General features: G+C 42.0%; 1 long non-coding RNA gene across 1 annotated transcript in view; it reads right to left on the bottom strand.

Annotated features, from left to right (window-relative positions):
* LOC138297406 (uncharacterized) overlaps positions 1-22,689 on the bottom strand; it is an 81,726-nt gene that overhangs the window by 19,320 nt on the left and 39,717 nt on the right. The window contains exons 2-3 of the long non-coding RNA XR_011204083.1: positions 14,750-14,807; positions 9,142-9,305 (exon numbers count right to left, since the gene is read on the bottom strand). This is a non-coding gene — a long non-coding RNA (uncharacterized lncRNA). The remainder of the gene's footprint in view (positions 1-9,141; positions 9,306-14,749; positions 14,808-22,689) is intronic.

Raw genomic sequence — 22,689 nt, forward strand, 5'->3', positions numbered from 1 at the left:
CTTACTCGCAAGCAAGACCGTGCGTTGTTCCTCCTCCGGTCGAGTCAGCGTACGTCATTTCTTCTCTCCCGAACGAGAGCGATGCGCAGATCTGGACAGGCACCTCAGTTCCGGGCAGGCTTTGTGTTGATTTTCTGCACCCAGCAATGTTGCACTGTGTGGGGGCTTGAATCGTTAACAACAGCCACTGTGGGTGTTGCGCATCATTTCTCCAGCCGCATTGCGTCGATCTCCCAGCCGAGCAGGTGCAATGTCGATTTTAGCTGCGAGTACGGCTGCGCCTCGTTTATCAACTGCTAGGTAGGTGGTGCGTCAAAAGTTTCCTTGCACAGCTGGCTTTGTTGGATTTCTGTCCTTTTCCACCAGTTTCACCTTTCCAGAGCCCAGAGGCAGGTTAGGGCACCACTGGGCAGGTAGATCTCTCAGCAGAAAGCCCAGGTGCCGGCAGCAAGAAGTTTTTGATGTCCCTGAGACTTCAACAACAGGAGGCAAGCTCAGTTCAAGCCCTTGGAGATTCTTCACCGGTGGGAAGTCACACACAAGTCAGTTTTGGTCCTCTCTCAGGCAGAAGCAGCTACTGCAGGCCAACCCAGCAAAGCACAGTTACAGGCAAAGGGGCAGTACTCCTCCTGCAGCTTCCAGCTTTTCCCCTTGTCCGAGGTTCCTCTTGGTTCGAGAAGTAATCTGATTTTCAGGGGTTTTGGGTGCTCTTCTTATACCCGTTTCTACCTTTAAACTAGGACTACTTCAAAGAGAGGTTTCTGCTGTTTTCAAGATCCTGCCTTATCCAGGCCAGGACCCAGATACACACCATGGTGTTGGAGACTGCATTGTGTGAGGGCAAGCACAGCCCTTTCAGGTGTAAGGGACCACTCCTCCCCTCAGCCCAGATGACCCCAGCTCCCTTTGTGTCACTGTCTAGAGGAAAGGTGCAAACAGCCCAACTGTCAAACTGACCCAGACAGGGAATCCACAAACGAGTCTCAGAATGGTTTAAACAAGAAAATGCCTACTATCTAAAAGTGGCATTTTCAAACACACAATCTAAAAACCAACTTCACTCAAAGATGTATTTTTAAATTGTGAGTCCAGAGACCCCAAATTCCACATGTCTATCTGCTCCCAAAGGGAATCTGTGCTTTGATACTCTTTAAAGGCAGCCCCCATGTTAACCTATGAGAGCGATAGGCCTTCCAACAGTAAAAAACAAATTTGGCAGTATTTCACTGTCAGGACATGTAAAACACATAAGTACATGTCCCACCTTTAACATACACTGCACCCTGCCCATGGGGCTACCTAGGGCCTACCTTAGGGGTGTCTGACATGTATAAAACGAGAAGGCTTACACTTGGCAAGTGGGCACACTTGGATAAGCCAATGTACACATACAATCTACACAGGGAACACTTACACATTAGCACTTGTCAGCAGTGGTAAAGTGTCCAGAGCAAGCAAAAACAGCAGAAACAGAGTCCAGAACACAGAAACAACCTGGAAAGTAGAGGCAAAAAGTTAGGGGAGACCATGCCAATGTTGCCAAGTCTAACAGTGTGTGTTGGTATGGGTGTTTGTTTGCGTGTGTGGGCGTGGCTTCTCGTGTTGTATGTGTGTACTAATGTCGTTCCCTCCAGTGTGTGCTAGGCTGGTGTACTTACAGTTGGTATCTTGGTAGCCGTTGCAGGTCCGGGAGTTGCATGGCCAGGAAGAGCATTGGAAGGAGTTGCAATTTGCATGCCATGGCGCCTACAGATGTACCTGTGTTCCTGAGGGGGAAGTTCCCTTTTATATTGTTAATTTCTGCCAGGCTTTTGGTGGCAGTGGATCCACCCCAGAAATCCTGGTGGTGTGCAACCTCGTAATGTGGTCGTGGGATACTGCCTGACCGCTGGCCTGGAGATGGCTGCCACCAGCGGTCTGAACGGTAACTTGGCTGTGTTCTGCCGGTGCCTTCCCTGTACTTGTGATATGGCGGTCTTCACCACCGTGCCCGCAGCAGTGCGACCGCCAACCCACTGCGGCGGTCCACTGACCGCCAAACTTATAATGAGGGCCTTTGTTATTAACAAGACCACTTCATTACCACTGTTCTTTCTACTTCACTTAGTAAACTTGGTTGTGTATAACATATACACTGATGCACTTTACAGAAAATAAGCCTATATGTAAACACATTTTTTAAATTAAAAATGTGCCTCATTTATTCAGTACATCCCAGTTCTGTACTATAAAATATCTTCAGGTTTTGATTTATCCTGTTTTGACATTATAGGACCAACCTTCCAGTATGAAACAAGAAAGGTGTTTTAATTAACTCTGCAGACAAATCTCTTTCCACAGTCCATCAAAAGGTGAACATTTACATGATGTGGGATAAATTGCCATCTATACTTGCAGCAACCAACAGCTGAAATATAGACAGTTAACTTCTGCAAAGTGTGTGGGACAACATTGCACTCTGTGTACAACAGTTTTAATAAACGGTGATCCTTTTGTGGAATGATGCAGCACAGGCTGGATTTTGTGGCAAGTGCTCTATGGTTATTTTTACATAAAAATATCACTGGCCACAAGATTCGTTTTATCTGTGGCCCTGATTATGTGCAGGTGTAGAGAAACCAAAGTAGAGACAAGGGTAGAAGTAAATGGGTATTGTAAGGACTCTGGATGTTACCCATAAAAACCATCAGTTTTGTTTTTGCCTTTGGATCTCTAGTTTTGGGACCTTTCCTGTGGTGTGAGGACCTTGGATGGAGTTATGTCCACTGTAATGATATTTTAACATAATTTTGAGTTTTAAACTACAGTGTGATTTTTAGAACACGTCAACTGCAATAGGCAGATGGGGTAATGGATTCAAAGCCGGTTGTGCACAATATGGTCCCCTAGTTACTGGTGGCTAGGGCAGACTCCCACAACCTTCCAAAATGCTGAACTATCCAAATCCAGCTGAAATTGTTCCAGCAGGGCCTGGCATATTTTAATTTTAGGTGGTCGCTCTTGTGAGGTGTGGTTTAAATTTGTGAGGTTACTTAGAGGTTGGGATCACCAGATATCCCAGTAAAATCACAACCATAATTTGCTGGGATCAAGATATAGCCATATGAAGCAAGCTTTCAGGAAGAGCAGACATTCTAAAGTGGGCTAAAAATGTGCAAGCTGCAACAGATTCCACAATTTGTTAATATTTCCACTTGCTGAACAGTTCTCTGGTCTGTGTTCAGTAAAGTCCATGGTAATAGAAGAAGTGTTCCTTGCACCATGGAAGCCCCATGGTCATACCAGCATAGCCATGTAAGTCTGGACCCTACCAGGAGCAGTACCATATCAAAAGCACATCCACATTAAGTTATATTCATAGTTCAGCCCAAACCAGCAAATAGACATTATGCCCAGTCCTGGTACCATTTTAAACACCAATCTACATGCAATCAAATCAGAACATGTTTTAATCACTTGCACACACAATTTACCAATATAGACTAAGGGCCTTATTTAGATCTTGGCAGAGGGGAATACTCCATCACATATGACGGATATCCCGTCCACCATATTAGATCTAATTTGATCCTATGGAGATCATAATACAGCAGATGGGATATCCATCACATTTGTGAGTGAGTATTCCCTCTGCCAAGATCTAAATCAGACCCTACGTTGCCCCACACCAAACTAATGGCTAAGCTTGCTACCCTCCAGAATGAAAAAATGGTTGTGTCTTTTGACATACACATCATTACATGTAATGTTTTGCATATGCATACGAGGATAGAACTCGCAAATATCCTATATAGTCTATTGGTAAAGAATACAATAGTCTTTTCTACTGTTGCTGGCCACTATCCAATATGAGGCACATCTAACCAAAATATATCACTAAAAACCAAAAACATCATCCACCTACTGCTCTGAGACTGCTCAGAAACAAATTCAAAACAGTAAAGGCTACCAGATTTCTGGAATCATTACAAGACCATATAAATTGTGGAAATGCACCATATAAATGCACATAATAAAAAATATATATATATATACTACTAGAAATGCCTAATTATTGGCTATTGAAATTGCGTTTCCAGGGAACATTTTTAGAAGAAGGAGAAATAAAAAGCTAGCTATTCCTTTGTTTAAAAACAGGCAATTCTACTCAGTGACCTTGTTTCCCCATTCTCTAGCAGCAAGCTTTGCAACTCAACTGATATGTTATTTCAGTGTAGCAGCAATGTCATTATCTTATAGTACGTGAGTACCAAGGCACAACTAAACTGTTATGTGTGGCTTTGATTGGAGGCCATTAGCATTGAATATAGGATTCAAAATTTGGTTGGTCACTTTTCTTATGTCACAGCAGTGAAAAACCAACGCAGGTTTTAACTGCTGTGGCGTCAATGAAATCCTGTGCTGCTCTGGTCTTCATTTGACTTGCTTGAACCATTAGAGTCCCAAATGGATTGTTGGAATGGAACATTGTGCTTTTCTATTGGGTTTCCTTTGTGTCTACACAAATCTGATGGAGATAGGCTTGTCCACTGCTCACTACCAATTCTCCTGTCACCTATGAGGTTGTAGAGAGCTGCTTCTGACAGGTGCGATTGTTACACTCTGAACATTTTGCTGAAAGCTACTGTCTACAAAGGTATGGATGTCCACAGTCACAATTGAGATTGGAGATCAAAGCAACCGGGTAGGGAGTGGGGTGGGGTTTTGAATGTCAATGAGAGAATATTTAGGTCACACAAGATTGTGACCGGAAGATCAAGGCCGAAAATATCAAAAGGTAAGTATGTATACATGTTTTATATCTCTGTCAGTGCACTCACCTTCTTGATATTTTCATCATGGATATTCTGGTCATGCTATTGTGTGACCTCGATATTGCCTCCTCAATGTTCCATAATACAATCAGAAGAGGAAGGAAAAAAAAAGAGGCTGGTTGTGGAGAGCGTCAAGATGCTACGTAAGGGGTTTAATCAATAATGTTCAGATAGGATGGGGAAATGGATTTACCACAGGTAGAGGGAGGGATAGAACACCAAGGGCCATATTTATACTTTTTGACGCAAAACTGCGCTAACGCAGTTTTGCGCCAAAAAAATTTGCGCCGGCTAACGCTATTCTGAAGCGCCATGCGGGCGCCGTATTTATTCAATGACGTTAGCCGGCGTTAGCCGCCGGCGCTGTCTGGTGTGCTTTAAAAAAAACGACGTACACCAGGCAGCGCCGGCGTAGGGGGAAAATGGCGTATGGGCGTCCACAAATGGTGCAAGTCAGGCTGAGGCAAAAAAATCGCCACAACCCGATTTGCGCCATTTTTTTACGACGCCCATCCCCCATTGAAATGACTCCTGTCTTAGCAAAGACAGGAGTTATGCCCCCTTGCCCAATGGCCATGCCCAGGGGACTTCTGTCCCCTGGGCATGGTCATTGGGCATAGTGGCATGTAGGGGGGCACAAATCAGGCCCCCCTATGCCACAAAAAAAAATACTTACCTGGACTTACCTTAATGTCCCTGGGGTGGGTCCCTCCATCCTTGGGTGTCCTCCTGGGGTGGGCAAGGGTGGCAGGGGGTGTCCCTGGGGGCAGGGGAGGGCACCTCTTTGCTCATTCTGAGCCCACAGGTCCCTTAACGCCTGCCCTGACCCAGGCGCTAAAATCCGGCGCTAATGCGGGTTTTTTAGACCCGCCCACTCCCGGGCGTCATTTTTGCCCGGGAGTATAAATACGACGCATATGCATCAGAGTCATTTTTTAAGACGGGAACGCCTACCTTGCATATCATTAACGCAAGGAAGGTGTTCATGCAAAAAAATGACGCTAACTCCATGAACTTTGGCGCTAGACGCGTCTAACGCCAAAGTATAAATATGGAGTTAGTTTTGCGTCTAATTTGCGTCGAAAAAAACGACGCAAATTCGGCGCAAACGGAGTATAAATATGCCCCCAAGAGTATTTGATTGGGAGAGAGAAGGACACTGCACTGCGTTGATGGGAAGTTTGTAAGTACACCCGGGAGCAGATTTATCATCACTTTGCCCCTGGGCAAACTTGCACAAAGTGAAGCAAACCAGCGCAAAGATATACGATTTACTTTTCAGCACTGTAAGGTAGCCTGTAAGGTAACACAAATAGCAGTTTGTGATACTTTGCATCAAGGGTGGATCCCATTGTTGGTAGTGGGCATTCCCACTACCACCCAATGGTTCTTGACACAAATCTAATCTACTAAAAAAAACTAATGCTTTCTGGAGGAAATCATTAAGGGCCTGATTTAATTCTAAGTACCATTGTTTTCTATGCCATTTATATTTCGGCGGATGGGATATGCATCACCGTTGCAATAGAGTAACCTCTCCACCAAGATCTAAATCAGGCGCAAGTTGGCAAAATCATTTCTCCAAACTTTTCCAATATTGCATGTGTGCTGCACTTTACAGCACACCTCCAACGTGGCGAAAGTTTTGTATTATGTCTAAGCACAGTGTGGTGTACCTTTCCAGTACAAAACAATCTAGACATCACACACACAGCTTTGAACTATGGACCCCTCCTCCCCACTGGTACAACTTAGTGCAGTGCAGGAATTTTGGCTGCAGTGCTGCCTTGCAGTGTAAATTAGTAACTGTGTCCCTCTGGTATTGTGTTAGATTTATTATTCCGGAGACTGTTGCAAGCATAGTGGGTAAGGGTGTCAGGATGGTAGGTATGTTTTCAATATATTTTGGGAGGGCCTGCTGCAGAGGGTTGCAGGAAGAATGTAAGGTGGAGAGAACCTGAGGGAGGTGAAATTTAAGAATAATATTATATGTGACTCTCCCATAACTTCTCTCCCCCTGCACATTTGCTCCACAGGATCAGCTTACTGGGTAGTAAAAATGTAGTTGGGGGGGTGTCCTACACTGTATAAAATTATCAGAACATCAGCGATAACCAGACCTTCACTATCGAAGTCCATTTTATGTCATTAGGAATATCTCGGTGGAAAACAACCCGGGTATTAATAGTTACAATTCTATACACAACAAAGAAACTAAATACGTGTTAATACACGTTTTGTCGGCTTCTGTGTAATATATACTTATTCACTGATACTATTCTCATATGCCTGCATGTACGATTACAAGCGTTCTTTTCAGCTGACCTTCTTCCTGAATCATGGCAAAGCCACAAATAAGGCGCAGTTGATTGCCCCCCCCCCCCCACCCCCCGCCAGCCCCCATCCCCCCGAGCAGTTCAAAGTAAATTGCGTGAAACATGCAGCTTTTTCGACAAATACTCATGGCGTCTGTCCCCTTGAAGACAGACGGATCTGACATACCTGTGGGAATGAGATCATGCGCGCCAGTGATGGAACAAGGTGTCAGCACCAGAGTGCAGCCCGGGGGACTGTGTCCTTTTGAACTCTGAGGGAATCAGACCCTGAAACCCACTGCAAACTTCGAGTTTCCGTCTGTGCCATTTTTGCATGACTCAGAACCAGCTTTCTTAGCTGTCTCAGTGTCCTGGGATTAACCACAGTGCATTCTCCAAACCACTATTGCTTTATAATATCGTTTAATTCACTGAACTGTCCTTTTGCTTCTTCCAGAAAATCTAATTTATCAGAGATAAATACCTCTATTCAAGGACAACGAATACGGGTCAAGCTTGAGGTTTTAGAAAACATGACGTTAGCAATAAACTGTATTTGTCCTATCCCTGGAAATACTTCCAGAGGTCTGGTATGTTTTATCGTTAATCACGAGCACTGAGATTGTTCAAAGAACGTCATAAACAAAGCTTCATTTTTTGTCTGGGTGGTGAAAAGAGGGGCTGTGAGAAACATGAATGAGCAAGTTCTGCTGACTGTGGCGACCGCGCGGCTCGACTAAGTGCCTGCGAGCATATTTCCCATGCGGTTCACTGCTGTGAGGAAGCTTTGTTTTTAAATAAATGTGGTTAGAAACGATAGGAATTATCAAAAAAGAAAGGGAAGGGAATACAGTGAACAAAAGATGATTTAGATGCCAGAACAATATACATTTTGGAATGAAAAGCCGTTAAAAATATTAATAGAAGTGAATGAATACCCATACTAATAAGATAGGGTCCGAGGAAGACTGAGGGCCTGATTATGATCTTGGCGGATGGGATATTCAGTCACAAACCTGACGGATATCCCGCCCACCGTATTACAAATTCCATAGAATATAATGAAACGCGTAATTTGCAAGCGGGATATGCGTCAGGTTTGTGACATACTGTCTCATCCACCGAGATCTTAGTACGGCCCTAAGAAGAAGGAAAGATGAAGAAACAATGTAAGGAAAAAATGGGGACAGGAGAGGATGCATCAATAGTGGAAGGTGGGAAAAAAGACAGAAGGAAGAAAGGTGGGAGCAAGTCACAAAGAGAAGAATCAAATGAACAGGGTAGGAGGGAGGCACGAATCAGAAGAAAGTAGAACAAAAGGGAGAGAGGAACAGAGGTAGAAAGTAGGGCAGGGAGGAATATCATGAGGAAGGAAGCGACGAAGGAATTAGGAAGGGAACACAGAAGCCTGTGATACAGAGAGGCGGAAGGGAGAGGGGAAAGAAGGAAAGGAGAGATGAAGGGAGGAGGAAAGAAAGGAAGAAGAGGAGGGACAAAGAGAGGCATCAAGGAAGCAAGACATAATGAAAGGGAAGAGGCAAGGGCAGAAAGGTTGTGAACGAGAGAAATGAAGAAGGCTGGAAAAAAACAAAAAAAGGAGGCTGGAGTGAAGGAAAGCAAGAAGGAAGTAAGGAAGAAAAAAAGCAAGATGGGAGAATAGAAGGGAACAAGGTTGGACAGAGGTAGAGAAGGCAGACAGAAGGAAGGAAGGAATTAATGGCCTGATTAAAAGTTCTGCGGATGGGTTACTCCGTCACAAATGTGAAGGATATCCCGTCTGCCATATTATAAATTAATGCACTTGTGGAGCTGAGCGACTGAGCTAAACAAGCTGGCCACCCGTACTAGATTTTACCAATGCCTGCATAAAAATTACTTTTTTCTGCCTACACAGGCTACTTTAACAATATACTTTCTACCTCTCTTAAGGCTGCTACCAGCGCTTTCCCCGGATTCTTCGCCATTGGATTTTTTCATGTTTTTTCAACATGTGTGTCTGCTGAGCTGCTCACCGTTCTGTCATGGGGTGAAGCTGCATTCAGGAATGGGTTGACTGAGGCAGTACCAGTCCCGCTGTTCGTTTTAGCTGCTGCACCTACTGCTACTGTGGTGATTTTCCTTTTAATCTGTTCATTATCTTTCGTTCTTCATTTTCTTGACTTTTTGCGGCATTTTACTAACTTGGAGGGAAAAAATGTCCATGTCATTTATAATAAATGCAAACCACAATTTCTCTCCCAATCAAATCAGAAATTGTTGATCCTGCTGAATCTGCTTAATCCACATTTTTGAAAAAATAACAGGCTGTCTACTCTAACCCGACAATATTGTCTCAGAAATCGAAAATATTTGGAAGGATATGGCAGGTCTGTCAATAAAAGTCTCAGATAATGCAATCAAAATTTAAGATAATAAATTAAAAATTGACACCATTCTGCCCATTGCCACCATAGTACTTCTGATGAGTAATATCTTACTGGATTTAGAAAATCATAACAGGCAATATAATTTTCACATTTTTAACCTGCCTGAAGTTGTTGAAGGCAATCACTGTAGACCTTACCTAGTGAACATTTTACCTAGCCTTTTACGTTTGAAATTTCCAGAATATTTTGAAATTGATAAAGCACATTGGATTCAATCCCATCTCAATCCAAGTAACACAAAACCTCGTCAAGTGGTACTGTGCCATCACCATTTAGTAATGATATGGGAAGCTGCAAGAGATATTCCTTCTCTTCTGGTCAGTGGTAACAATATTTTCATTCATCAATACTTCGCCAAAGAAACAATTAATATTTTGTAGGAAAGTAGCCTCTTTCTAGCCTTGTTACCCCCACTTTTGGCCTGTTTGTGAGTATATGTCAGGGTGTTTTCACTGTCTCACTGGGATCCTGCTAGCCAGGTCCCAGTGCTCATAGTGAAAACCCTATGTTGTAAGTATGTTTGTTATGTGTCACTGGGATCCTGCCAGCCAGGACCCCAGTGCTCATAAGTTTGTGGCCTATATGTGTTCCCTGTGTGGTGCCTAACTGTCTCACTGAGGCTCTGCTAACCAGAACCTCAGTGGTTATGCGCTCTCTCTGCTTTCCAAAGTTGTCACTTACAGGCTAGTGACTAAATTGACCAATTCACATTGGCATACTGGTACACCCATTTAATTCCCTTGTATATGGTACTAAGGTACCCAGGGTATTGGGGTTCCAGGAGATCCCTATGGGCTGCAACATTTATTTTGCCACCCATAGGGAGCTCTGACAATTCTTACACAGGCCTGCCACTGCAGCCTGCGTGAAATAACGTCCACGTTATTTCACAGCCATTTACCACTGCACATAAGTAACTTATAAGTTACCTATATGTCTAGCCTTCACCTGGTGAAGGTTGGGTGCAAAGTTATTTAGTGTGTGGGCACCCTGGCACTAGCCAAGGTGCCCCCACATCGTTCCGGGCAAATTCCCCGGACTTTGTGAGGGACACCATTACACACGTGCACTATATATAGGTCACTACCTATGTATAGCGTCACAATGATAACTCCAAACATGGCCATGTAACATGTCTAAGATCATGGAATTATCACCATTCCATGATCCCCCGGGTCTCTAGCACAGAACCCGGGTACTGCCAAACTGCCTTTTCAGGGTTTCCACTGCAGCTGCTGCTGCTGCCTACCCCTCAGACAGGTTTCTGCCCCCCTGGGGTCCAGGCAGCCCTGGCCCAGGAAGGCAGAACAAAGGATTTCCTCTTTGGAAATAGGTGTGAAGGGCTGGGGAGGAGTAGCCTCCCCCAGCCTCTGGAAATGCTTTGATGGGCACAGATGGTGCCCATCTCTGCATAAGCCAGTCTACACCGGTTCAGGGATCCCCCAGCCCTGCTCTGGTGCAAAACTGGATAAAGGAAAGGGGAGTGACCACTCCCCTGACCAGTACCTCCCAGGGGAGGTCCCCAGAGCTCCTCCAGTGTGTCCCAGACCTCTGCCGTCTTGGAAACAGAGGTGTTGGGGGCACACTGGACTGCTATGAGTGGCCAGTGCCAGCAGGTGCCGTCAGAGGCTCCTTCTGATAGGCTCTTACCTCTCTTGGTAGCCAATCCTCCTAACCTGGTAGCCAAACCTCCTTTTCTGGCTATTTAGGGTCTCTGCTTTGGGGAATTCTTCAGATAACGAATGCAGGAGCTCACCAGAGTTCCTCTGCATCTCCCTCTTCACCTTCTACCAAAGGATCGGCCGCTGACTGCTCAGGACGCCTGCAAAACCGCAACAAAGTAGCCAGACGACTACTAGCAACATTGTAGCGCCTCATCCTGACGGCTTTCTCGACTGTTTCGAGGTGGTGCATGCTCTGGGGGTAGCCTGCCTTCACCCTGCACCAGAAGCTCCGAAGAAATCTCCTGTGGGTCGACGGAATCTTCCCCCTGCTAACGCAGGCACCAAAAGACTGCAACACTGGTCCTCTGGGTCCCCTCTCATACTGACGAGCGTGGTCCCTGGAACTCACCAACTCTGTCCAAGTGACTCCCACAGTCAGGTGACTCTTCAGTCCAAGTTTGGTGGAGGTAAGTCCTTGCCTCCCTACGCTAGACTGCATTGCTGGGTACCGCATGATTTGCAGCTGCTCCGGCTCCTGTGCACTCTTCCAGGATTTCCTTCATGCACAGCCAAGCCTGGGTCCCTGCACTCCTTCCTGCAGTGCACAACCTTCTGAGTTGTCCTCCGGCGTCGTAGGACTCCCTTTTGTGACTTCACGTCGACTCTGGTTCACTTTCCTTCCAAGTGCCTGTTCAGGTACTTTTGCGGGTGCTGCCTGCTTCTGTTAGGGCTCCCTAAGTTGCTGGGTGCCCCTTCTGTCTCCTCCTCCAAGTGGCGACATCCTGGTCCCTCCTGGGCCACAGCAGCACCCAAAAACCTCTACCACAACCCTTGCGGCTAGCAAGGCTTGTTTGTAGTCTTTCTGCATGGGAACACCTCTGCAAGCTTCATCGCGATGTGGGACATCCGTCTTCCCAAGGAAAAGTCCCTAGTCCTCTTCTTTCTTGCAGAACTTCAAGCTTCTTCCAACCGGTGGCAGCTTCCTTGCACCCTTAGCTGGCATTTCCTGGGCTCCTGCCCACTCTCGACACTGTCGCGACTATTGGACTTGGTCCCCTTGTCTTACAGGTACTCAGGTCCGGAAATCCACTGTTGTTGCATTGCTGGTGTTTGTTCTTCCAGCAGAATCCCCCTATCACGACTTCTGTGCTCTCTGGGGGTCATAGGTGCACTTTACACCTACTTTTCAGGGTCTTGGGGTGGGCTATTTTTCTAACCCTCACTGTTTTCTTACAGTCCCAGTGACCCTCTACAAGCTCACATAGGTTTGGGGTCCATTTGTGGTTCGCATTCCACTTTTGGAGTACATGGTTTGTATTGCCCCTATACCTATGTGCTCCTATTGCAATCTATTGTAATTCTACACTGTTTGCATTACTTTTCTTGCTATTACTTACCTAATTTTGGTTTGTGTACATATATCTTGTGTATATATTTTATCCTCATACTGAGGGTACTCACTGAGATACTTTTGGCATATTGTCATAAAAATAAAATACCTTTATTTTTAGTAACTCTGTGTATTGTGTTTTCTTATGATATTGTGCATATGACACCAGTGGTATAGTAGGAGCTTTACATGTCTCCTAGTTCAGCCTAAGCTGCTTTGCCATAGCTACCTTCTATCAGCCTAAGCTGCTAGAAACACCTCTTCTACACTAATAAGGGATAACTGGACCTGGCACAAGGTGTAAGTACCTCTGGTACCCACTACAAGCCAGGCTAGCCTCCTACATATTTGCAAAGAATTTACAGCACTGCGGCCAAGACTAAGAAGCTCTGGATTTAAAAAGGGCCTTTTCGATCCTTCCACTGTGAGAAATTGGAAAGGTGACATCTCTAAATCATTCCAATGCCTGGATGACCCCTATACCTTTTTGGATCAACATTCTACTCCCTCTATGGATACCAACAAGATGCCTTCCTGAGATTAATGTAATTCGTATTTCTCCTCCCTTTTCTGATTATCCTTTCATAAGATATTACTGTTCAGGGCCTCATTTCCTCTGGCTACTCTTGTACATGCATGTGTGTGATTTTATATCTTTATTAATGTTTTCATATTGTCTTTTATATGTTCGTCTTCGTCTTTCCTTTTCATTATTTTTTTTCTTAGTGCTAATTCTTTCGTTTGGTGACAAATGTTATTCTCTTTTCACATTGTTCAAGAATACCTATCAATTACTTTTCTTTCCTATTACTTATGGGTTTAGATAACATCAGCAGAATTAAAATAGTTTTTTTTTAATGTTAAAGGTTTACAACACCCAGTTAAACATATGAACATTTTAGATTATTTAGCATGACATAAAGCTGATATCTGTTTGCTTCAAGAAACACATATTAAAAACAGAATTGACAATACTATTTTACATGTAATTAATATTTGCCGTTCAACAGTAGATGATCCAACCTTTTGGACTCATTTTACCTTTGAAGTGCTAAGATTAGGTTCCACCCCCCTTATTGTTGGAGGTGACTTTATTCTGATATGCAATCCCCTGGTAGACAGAATTTCTTCTGCTGCATATCATCCTCCCAAGGCATTTTATGTTCTCAAATCTTTTTTTAAAACTACCAAACATGTAGATATTTGGCGCTTACACCACCCAACAGATACAAATTTTACTTTACTTTTTCTAATCCTCATAATTCATATTCCCAAATTGATTATTTACTAACCTCTTGTAATTTAAATAATTCAATTTCAAACCTTATTATTAACAATAGTAATATTTCGGACCCTGGGCTCACTTCTCTAATTTTACAGCTAGATACTACTCAAAATTCTCAACCCAAATGGCATATGAATGTTGATGTTGCTCTCAATGATGATAATAAGACAAACATTTTATCTGCCATTAATGATTATTTGTCGTAGAATCCCGAAGGCTCTACTTCTCATGTCAACTGTTGGGAAGCTTGCATCAGAGGTGTAATTATATCTATAATAATGGCACATGAAAATAAATCATTTAATTTTAAACTCAAAGAATTGGATAAACAAATAGCTAAATCTGAATGCTTATTTATTGAATCTAATAATCTGACCTACAAAGCACACTTACACAAACTTTGCTATGAATTAAATTCACTTTTAAGCAAAAGAGCTTGCATCCAAGTTTCTAATAACAAGGCTAAATTTTGTAGCAGTGCTAACTGATCTGGGTGGCTTCTGACAAATTACCTTTGTATTAAATGAGATAAAAATCAAATAAATGTTATTCATGGACCCAATGGGAAAATTGCTAAACCCATGCAGAAAGTGTTGGTGAATTTATAGAATACAGTAATCCTTGTTCTATTGACACTCATAATATTGATAGGTTGACAGAATTTTGTGGTTACAATATATAACATATCAATCAGTTAAATCTAAACTAGACATGGCCATCTCCAAAGAAGAGATTTCATCAGCCATTAAAAAACTGAAACCACTTAAAGCACCAGGTCCAGATGGTATTCCAGCAACATTTTAGAAAGAGTTTTCTCCTCACCTTTTACCTCATTTATTCCAGTTATTTACTTACTTTAGTATCTCAGAGACAACATCTGTCTCCTTCACTGATGCCTTGATCATTGTTCTTCCTAAACCAAATAAAGATGTTACCAAAGTTTCAAACTATCGACCTATATCTTAAATTAATCAAGATTGTAAACTTTAGATTCTAGCTACCAGATTATCAATGATGCTATTCACACAGATCAAACTAGTTTCATGAAAAAACAGATACTCTGCTAGTAACACTAGACTGTGATTCCATGCAATTGAAGCTAGTCCATCTTTTTCTCTTGTCTCTGGACTTTTAGCACTTGATGCTGAAAAAGCTTTTGATAACGTCCATTGGCAATATTTATTCCATTCTCTTTCTGCATTCAATTTTGGCAATTAATTTATACGTATGATATCAGCACACTACTCATGTCTTTCTGCCAGACTATTTATCAATGGCCAATTTTCCAAAAACGTACAACTTTTTAGAGACATTAGATAAGATTGTCCCTTATCACCATTACTTTTCTTCCTGGCTATTGAACCATTACTTTCATCCATCAGAAATTCTAATCAAGTCCAGGACCTTACTAATAATGTTATCATTAAAACCTCAATTTATGCAGATGATATTCTTTTGTATATTAGTAGTCCAAATTCCTCCATGCCCCATCTCTTCTATCTCATACAAATCTATTCCCAGGTTTCAGGGTACACATTAAACACTAAAAAAACTGATTTATTTTCTTCAAAGGTCCACTGCGTCCCAGATATGCTCTCCAACAATGATATAATATGGCAAAAAGAAAATATTTCGGTATTCTATTCTCTTACTCTATTAATTAAACAATCAATTACATTGAACTGTGATCACATTCTCACCAAAATTAAAGATAAACTGCACATTTGGTCTTCCTTTACATTTATCTTGGTGGGAGAAAATTGAATCTATCAAATTGGTTATTGCCCCACACATTTTCTCTTTTTTATCTATGCTCCCAACTCATTTTTCCCCTCAGTTATTTAAAAAATATTGATGAACTCGTATGTAAATGTATTTGGAATAACAAAGCAACTTGTTTAATCTAGAAAAAAAATAAAAATTGCAAAACTTAATGTGGATCTTGACTTGCTGGATTGTCTTAAATATCATAAGGGTTTTATTTTAAAACAAGGTTCTCTCTGGTCTAGTCACCTGGACCTATCTGATTCACCCATGTGGCTTCATGTTGAACAAGTATTGGTTTCACCCTTTCCTTTACCTGCTTTATTAACTATGTCTAATCCTACCACCTTGGCAAAATCACCTGCCATTCTTAAACCTATCAAAATAAGTTTTCAAGGCATTCGTTCATTATTTCAATCACCTATTTTAAATACTATGGAACCCTTGTGGTGGTATAACCCATAGCTAAAACTAAATCATACCATTAAATTATGGAAGTCTCAAATTAAAGCAGGTATTTTTTATTTAAAGATATTTATCACAATAATACATTTTTTTACTTTCTCTGAACTGCAACAATCATTACCTCTACCTTCCACTTATAGCTATAAATATGTAATTTTGTGTAACTCCGTTCTTTATTCTTTCCCTAACAAATTACTTGAAATCTCCACCTCTGACTTGGGAATTTACATTCAAACACTGGCTATATCCCCACATGCTGTTTCAAACTTTTACAAAACATTACATAATTTAATTGAGGATAATATACATTTTCTTAATACTCTTTGGAATAATGAACTCGCCAACACTGTTTGTTTAGATACATGGAGGAAATTATGGATGATAAAAATTTCTGGTTGGCTTCCTGTCACGTTATATCAAACTAACTAATGTATCCTATTTAATTGTTTTTTGACTCTTCTGAAATTATTTACCTCAAGCTTTTCGATTCCCCAAATTTCTGGCACTGTAAATTGAATTCCGGCTCCTTAAGACATGTTTTGTATTATTGCCCTATTGTTTCAAGTTTTTAGAAGGCAGTTTGGGGTAGTATTAGGAAAATACTCAATATTTCTGATAATGTTTCTTATGTTGTGTTTATTTGAATATCTGTTTCCTTATCCACCACTATGTCGGATTTGAATAACAAAACTATTTGATTTTTTGCTGTCTTCTGCTCTCAAATCACTTTCCACAAACCAGAAAAATGCTGCTCTATCATCAGTCCATACGTGGTGGTCTTGGATAATTGTTTTTAGACGTGCAGCTAATTTAACTCTGAGGGGTGTTGTTCATAAAAATATTGCTTAACAAATATTGTAGAAACCGGTTGATGAATATATTGCATTATATTTATAAAGTATACTGTTTATAGGATATAGATTATTGTGTTACATTTAATATGGTTGCATTGTAGATAACTAGCTCTACTTTGCTTTATTTATACTAAAGTTCTTTCTTTTTAATTTTAACGTTATTGTATCATGCACATTTTTACACCTACATTCCTCATAACATTCTGTATTTTAATTATTGAAATATTTATGTACTTTTTCAACCCTCTTTTTTGTATGGTCTCTTCATCTTAACAAACATTTCAATAAACTATTTTGAACACAAGTTAATGCACTTGTAATATGGCAGATGGGATATCTATCATGTTTGCGGCAGAGAAACTTGTGTGCCAATATGTAAATTAGACCATTGGTTTGTTTAAAGTTTTTCATAGTCTCAAAAAGAGAACAATTTACAAATTTAATATTTCATAATTAGAGAAATACTCTATCACAATTTGAAAAACAATTCACATTATCCTGACAATCCAATGGGTAGAGGTAAAGAAACGAATCAAAGAAAGGAAAAAAGGAAGAACAGCCATGAGGCAGGAATGAAACGTACTGAAAGTGGTTGCGGGTCATCTTCCTTCTTTCTCAACTCAAACAAAGCAATTGCTGGGCTCCAGGGACTTAGTTATGTTGTGTTACATTTTCTGAAGCTTTTCTACTGTAGCACTGCACCTTTTCGAGGGATGGATGCTATGCCACCTCTTCCACTACTCTTCTGCAGTTGAGGGACTATGTATACAGAAAGGTAGGGAGAGAGAAATGCATTCAGGAATGAAGCATGCATAGATGAAAGGAAGAAAGGTAGGACGGATTGGAGAAATTGGGTAAGAAACTCATGTCGAGTTTCTTTTTAGCATTATATATTTAGTTATAGCTATGAACCTTAGGAAGCATATCCTGAGGGTGTATATACCAAAGACTAATATGAATGCAACGTGTAATCTCCGGTCATATGTTAATGATTGTAACAGTAGTCATGTTAACATCAGACAAATCCATGCAGTAATGCCACTGGCCCAAAATATAAGGCCAATGTCGCATGAAACCTCTTTTTTGCAGGCAGGGTGTTCTTCTTTGTACAGTACTTACTTAGTTGCCCCAAATCTAAAGTTTTGCCACTCTTACATGTGTTGTAGATTTGAGACATTATGTAAGGCTTTGTGACCATTTTGTGTGCCAGACACACAGCAACTCTCTTTTAATAGAAAGACAGTTACCTTGTAGGTTTGGCTGAAACAGCTTTTTTCCTCACGGAGCTAACAATATTTATTGATACAGAGTTGTAAAAGGTCAGTCTCTCCCAGCCATAGTTTTTTTTCTAGGTGTCATTAACACAGAGGCAGCTCTGGGGCTGGTGGCACCAGTTGTGACAGTCTTATTTGACGCCCTTCATGATCTCCTCCAGGAATTCCCTCACTGCCACTCTCCAGCAGTGCACCTCATCCCTCCATGCCCTTTCTCTGACATACATTTTATTTTTTTATAGTGCTACTCATAGTTCTCTCACACTCAGTTCTTTGATCTGTGTGGTACACGTTCTTTGCAGCAGGCATGTTAACCCTCTGTGCTACTTTATGATGAGTCAAAACTTCCACTGGACACAATTTTTATCTCTCACCAGGTGGAACATTAATCACTGGAGTTTTCTTGACATTTTTATTGTTGTCTGACAATAAACAACTGCTAGACACATAAGAAAGTTCACAGTGCTTTTAACCCAACAGTTATTTATAAACACAGTGCAGACCATAATGGGTCAGAAGAGGTGAATCAATATTCATGTAGTTGATTAGTGTTAAGGTTTATAAACCTTTAAAATGTGACAGTGTAATTTGTTGGAGCAATAAACATACCATACTGACTTTGAGGTGTTAGCAATCTCTATGCAAGGAAACTGTATTCAAACACTTGTATTTGGGTTGAACCACATTATTTTGCCCTCTACTAGGGATGCTGTCCGATCACTTACAAATTTTGCTGCACAGACTTAGCATTTTATGACCTGTGCCCATTATTTAGCACTATTCTGCATTTAATACCCACCCATGGCACATTACTTCTGTTTAATTCAATTAATTTACTGCAGCATTTGCTATTTACTATTTTATGTGTGCTGCTTTAAAGGTTTATAATAAACTTTCATTGTTTTCCAATTTCTAAACTCAAACTACTTTTTTGAGTCAGCCCTTCCTTACGGACTGCTTTTTGAAATGCTGATTGTTATGAATCTTGACTAAAGGGACCCATTTCCTCAAATACTGTGAGGGCAATGCTGTTCTTGATCCACCTCAATATTTAGGAGTGCCACTTTAATGCAGACTTCTTAGGGCCTTGCTCGCCTACACAGTGCTGTGAACAGAGCAATTTCTGTACTTAGTACAAACAATATATAGAAAAAAACTCAAAACAAGCCCAAGCCACAAAACAATGTTGATGTCTACACTGGTTTGTGTGTTCTTCTTGTTCTGCTTTTCTTTCTATAGGCTGCTGTGTTTGACCTTTAAACAAAGGCTGTGTTAGATCTGGCTTACTTGGAGTGGTTTTCCCTGTCTTTTTGCCTCTGCTTCCTGTATTTTTGATTGTGTGCTGGACTTCATTTTTGCTGGTTTTGGTACTCTGCGCACTTTACCACTGCTCACCAGTGCTAAAGGGCAAGTGCTCCATGTATAAATTGTGATTATGGTTGGTTAGGCCTGACTGGCATATCTGATTTACTAGTAAATCCCTAGTAAAGTGCACTAGAGGTGCCCAGGGCCTGTAAATCAAATGCTACTTGTGGCTCTACAGCACTGATTGTGCCACCCACATGAGCAGCCCTGTAAACATTTCTCAGACCTGCCACTGCAGTGTCTATGTGTGCAGCCCTGCACTGCCAATTCGACCTGACAAGTTTACCCACTTGCCAGGCCCAAACCTACCCTTTTACTACATGTACGTCACCCCTAAGGTAGGCCCTAGGTAGCCCTCTGGGCAAGGTGCAGTGTATTTAAAAGGTAGGACATGTACTGGTGTGTTTTACATGTCCTGATAGTGAAACACTGCCAAATTCGTTGTTCACTATTGCAAGTCCTATCTCTCCCATAGGTAAACATCAAGACTGCCTTTAAATATCCTCTAAGTGCAGTTCCCCATTGGAAGCAGGTAGAGGTGTGGAGTTTGGGGTCTCTGAACTCATAATTTAAAAAAACATTGTTTGGTAAAGTTGGTTTTAGATTGTCTGTTTGTAAATGCCACTTTTAGAAAGTGGGCATTTTCTTCTTAACCATTATGTGCCTCTGTGTGCCTATGGAATCCACGTCTGGGTCAGACTGACAGTGGGCTGTTTGTGAATTCCCTCTAGACAGTGACACAAAAGGAGCTGAGGTGTGTCCTGCATATCCTGATGAGTCTCCTGGGCTAAAGTGGAAAGGGAGGAGTGGGCCCCTGCACCTGAAAGGGCAGTGCCTGTCCTCACACATTGCAGTCCCTTAAGCCCCTGGCAGTGTCTGGGGCCAGGCCTGGGCAAGGCAGGATCTTGTGAACAACAGAGACTTTCCTTCGAAGTTTGCCTGCTTCAAAGGCAGAAATGAGTGTAAGTAGTGGACCTAAAACCCCAGACTTTTAGAACACTTCTGGATCAAGAGGAATCTCTGCCAAGGAGAAGAGCTGAAGAGCTGGAGGAGGAGTACTGCCCCTTTGCTGTGTGTTCTTTGCTGGGTTGGCCTGCAGTTGCTGCTTCTGCCTTAAAGAGGACAACGACTGGTCTTGCTGTGTTTCCTGCTTGTGTAGTTTCTCCAAGGGCTTGTACTGAACTTGCCTCCTGTTAAGGACATCAAAGACTTCATCAGCCAGCACCTAGGCTCTCTTGCTGAGACCCCTACCCTGCCAAGTGATGCCCCGTCCAATCCTTGGGCCCTTAAAAGGAGGAGCTGGTGAATCCAAGGTGAAAATCCACGCACCGGAGCCTAGCGCCAGAAAAATCGATGCAGCGCCTGCACTGCAGCTGAAAAATCAACACAAAAACCAGTAAAATCGATTCATTGCCAGCTCAGTGTGGATTCATTGCTGCTGTGGATCCAGATTTTCCACACATCATACCTGGGCATCAAAATCTTCTAAATCACCGCACAGACGGCATCTATTGATTTCTATGGATTAAGGCTCTTTTTACTCTAAAAAATCATATCTTTGCTTGAGTATGTTGGATTTTTGTCGTTTTGGTCTTGTTTGATTTAGATACCTCTTGGCAATTCATCTGGTGTGGAGTTATTTTGTGGTGTTTTCACTGTGTTACTGAGTGTGTTGGTACAAATACTTTACATATTGCCTCTGAGATAAGCCTGACTGCTTGTGCCAAGCTACAAAAACGGGGAGCAGGAGTTAACCTAGGTGTGTACCTCCCTACCCTGGCTAGAGTGAGGGTCTCTGCTTGGACAGAGTGCAAACTGACTGCCAACCAGAGACTCCATTTCTAACATTGGTGGCAGTGATGGGATAGGACTTGTATTTGTACTTGACATACAGTGATATGTGTACACTTGTCAAAGTTTGACTCTTGCTCTAGGCAAGACTACTGGTTTAAGGATGACAGTACTTATGTTTGTAGGCGACTATGCCAGTCCTACAACAAGTCGCAACTGTCGTTGCAACTTCCTGGCTCACAAGCTGTATCTCACCAAAAACCCAAACAGTAGAAGGTGATTTGTGGCAGCCTTTACGCATGGACTCAAGGGTGGGACATCTCAGGGAGTATTGTAGTTAATCGGAGATTACCCCTTTCTCACATGAACAGCATGTCTCGGTCAACTACACAGGCAATGAAGGAGATGCAGTAAAGTTTTCAATAGGTTTTATTAACAAGACTGCAATCTACAATAAGTTGCATGGGCTGCAATGAGTAGGATAATGAACAGTGCAAGAAACATAATTGTGAGCACAAGAGTCATTAATACAAAGACCCACAACATCTTGCAATAACATAAAATGACATGAGATATGAAATATGTCCTAATACCCTAGCATAATGAACCTAACCCCTAACCTAAAGAGAGCTAGGTGTGTTAAACCTAATCTGCCAGTACCATGTCCATGAGAAGAGCCCCCAACCCTCGTTAAGTTGGAATGAGGTCTCTAGATCAGACTCTGTGTGGACACGAAGACTATGTAGGGTAAAAGTCGCTGGGAGATGGGGGCACAAGTCACAAGCCACTGCAAGCCAGAAGGCTAAGCTAACTCCTACTTCCCATTAAAAGAAGACAGGATTCACTACACCCTCCCCATTGCCGGAACAAAGCATGATGCCATGGGATGACGCCACTGAAGGGGAAATGAATTCAAGCTTAAAATGCTCTGGACTAAAACAATCTAAAATCATTAAAAACAGGCTAAAAATCGTATTTAAAAACATGTAAAAAAAAGCTTAAAACATACAAAGAGACACAATGTTGAATATGACAAGCACAGCTGGCCAAAGTAAAAGGCAATAAACGCAAAACTTTGAATTTGGTAAGACAAACCACAAATCAAATCTATTTAACAGTGGTCATGATCTTTAAGAGTGTCTTCGAAGCCATTGAATGGAAAGGCCTTCAGGAAAGAGGCCACATCGTCAGATGTCAGATCGATGACAAGATAGGCAGATGGATCCACGGAGCAGTAGTGTGTGCCAGTCTATGTGCAGGACCTCTTGCAGGGGCGGCACTC

This window comes from Pleurodeles waltl, chromosome 5, assembly GCF_031143425.1.
Source record: "Pleurodeles waltl isolate 20211129_DDA chromosome 5, aPleWal1.hap1.20221129, whole genome shotgun sequence".
Taxonomy (NCBI): Eukaryota; Metazoa; Chordata; class Amphibia; order Caudata; family Salamandridae; genus Pleurodeles; species Pleurodeles waltl.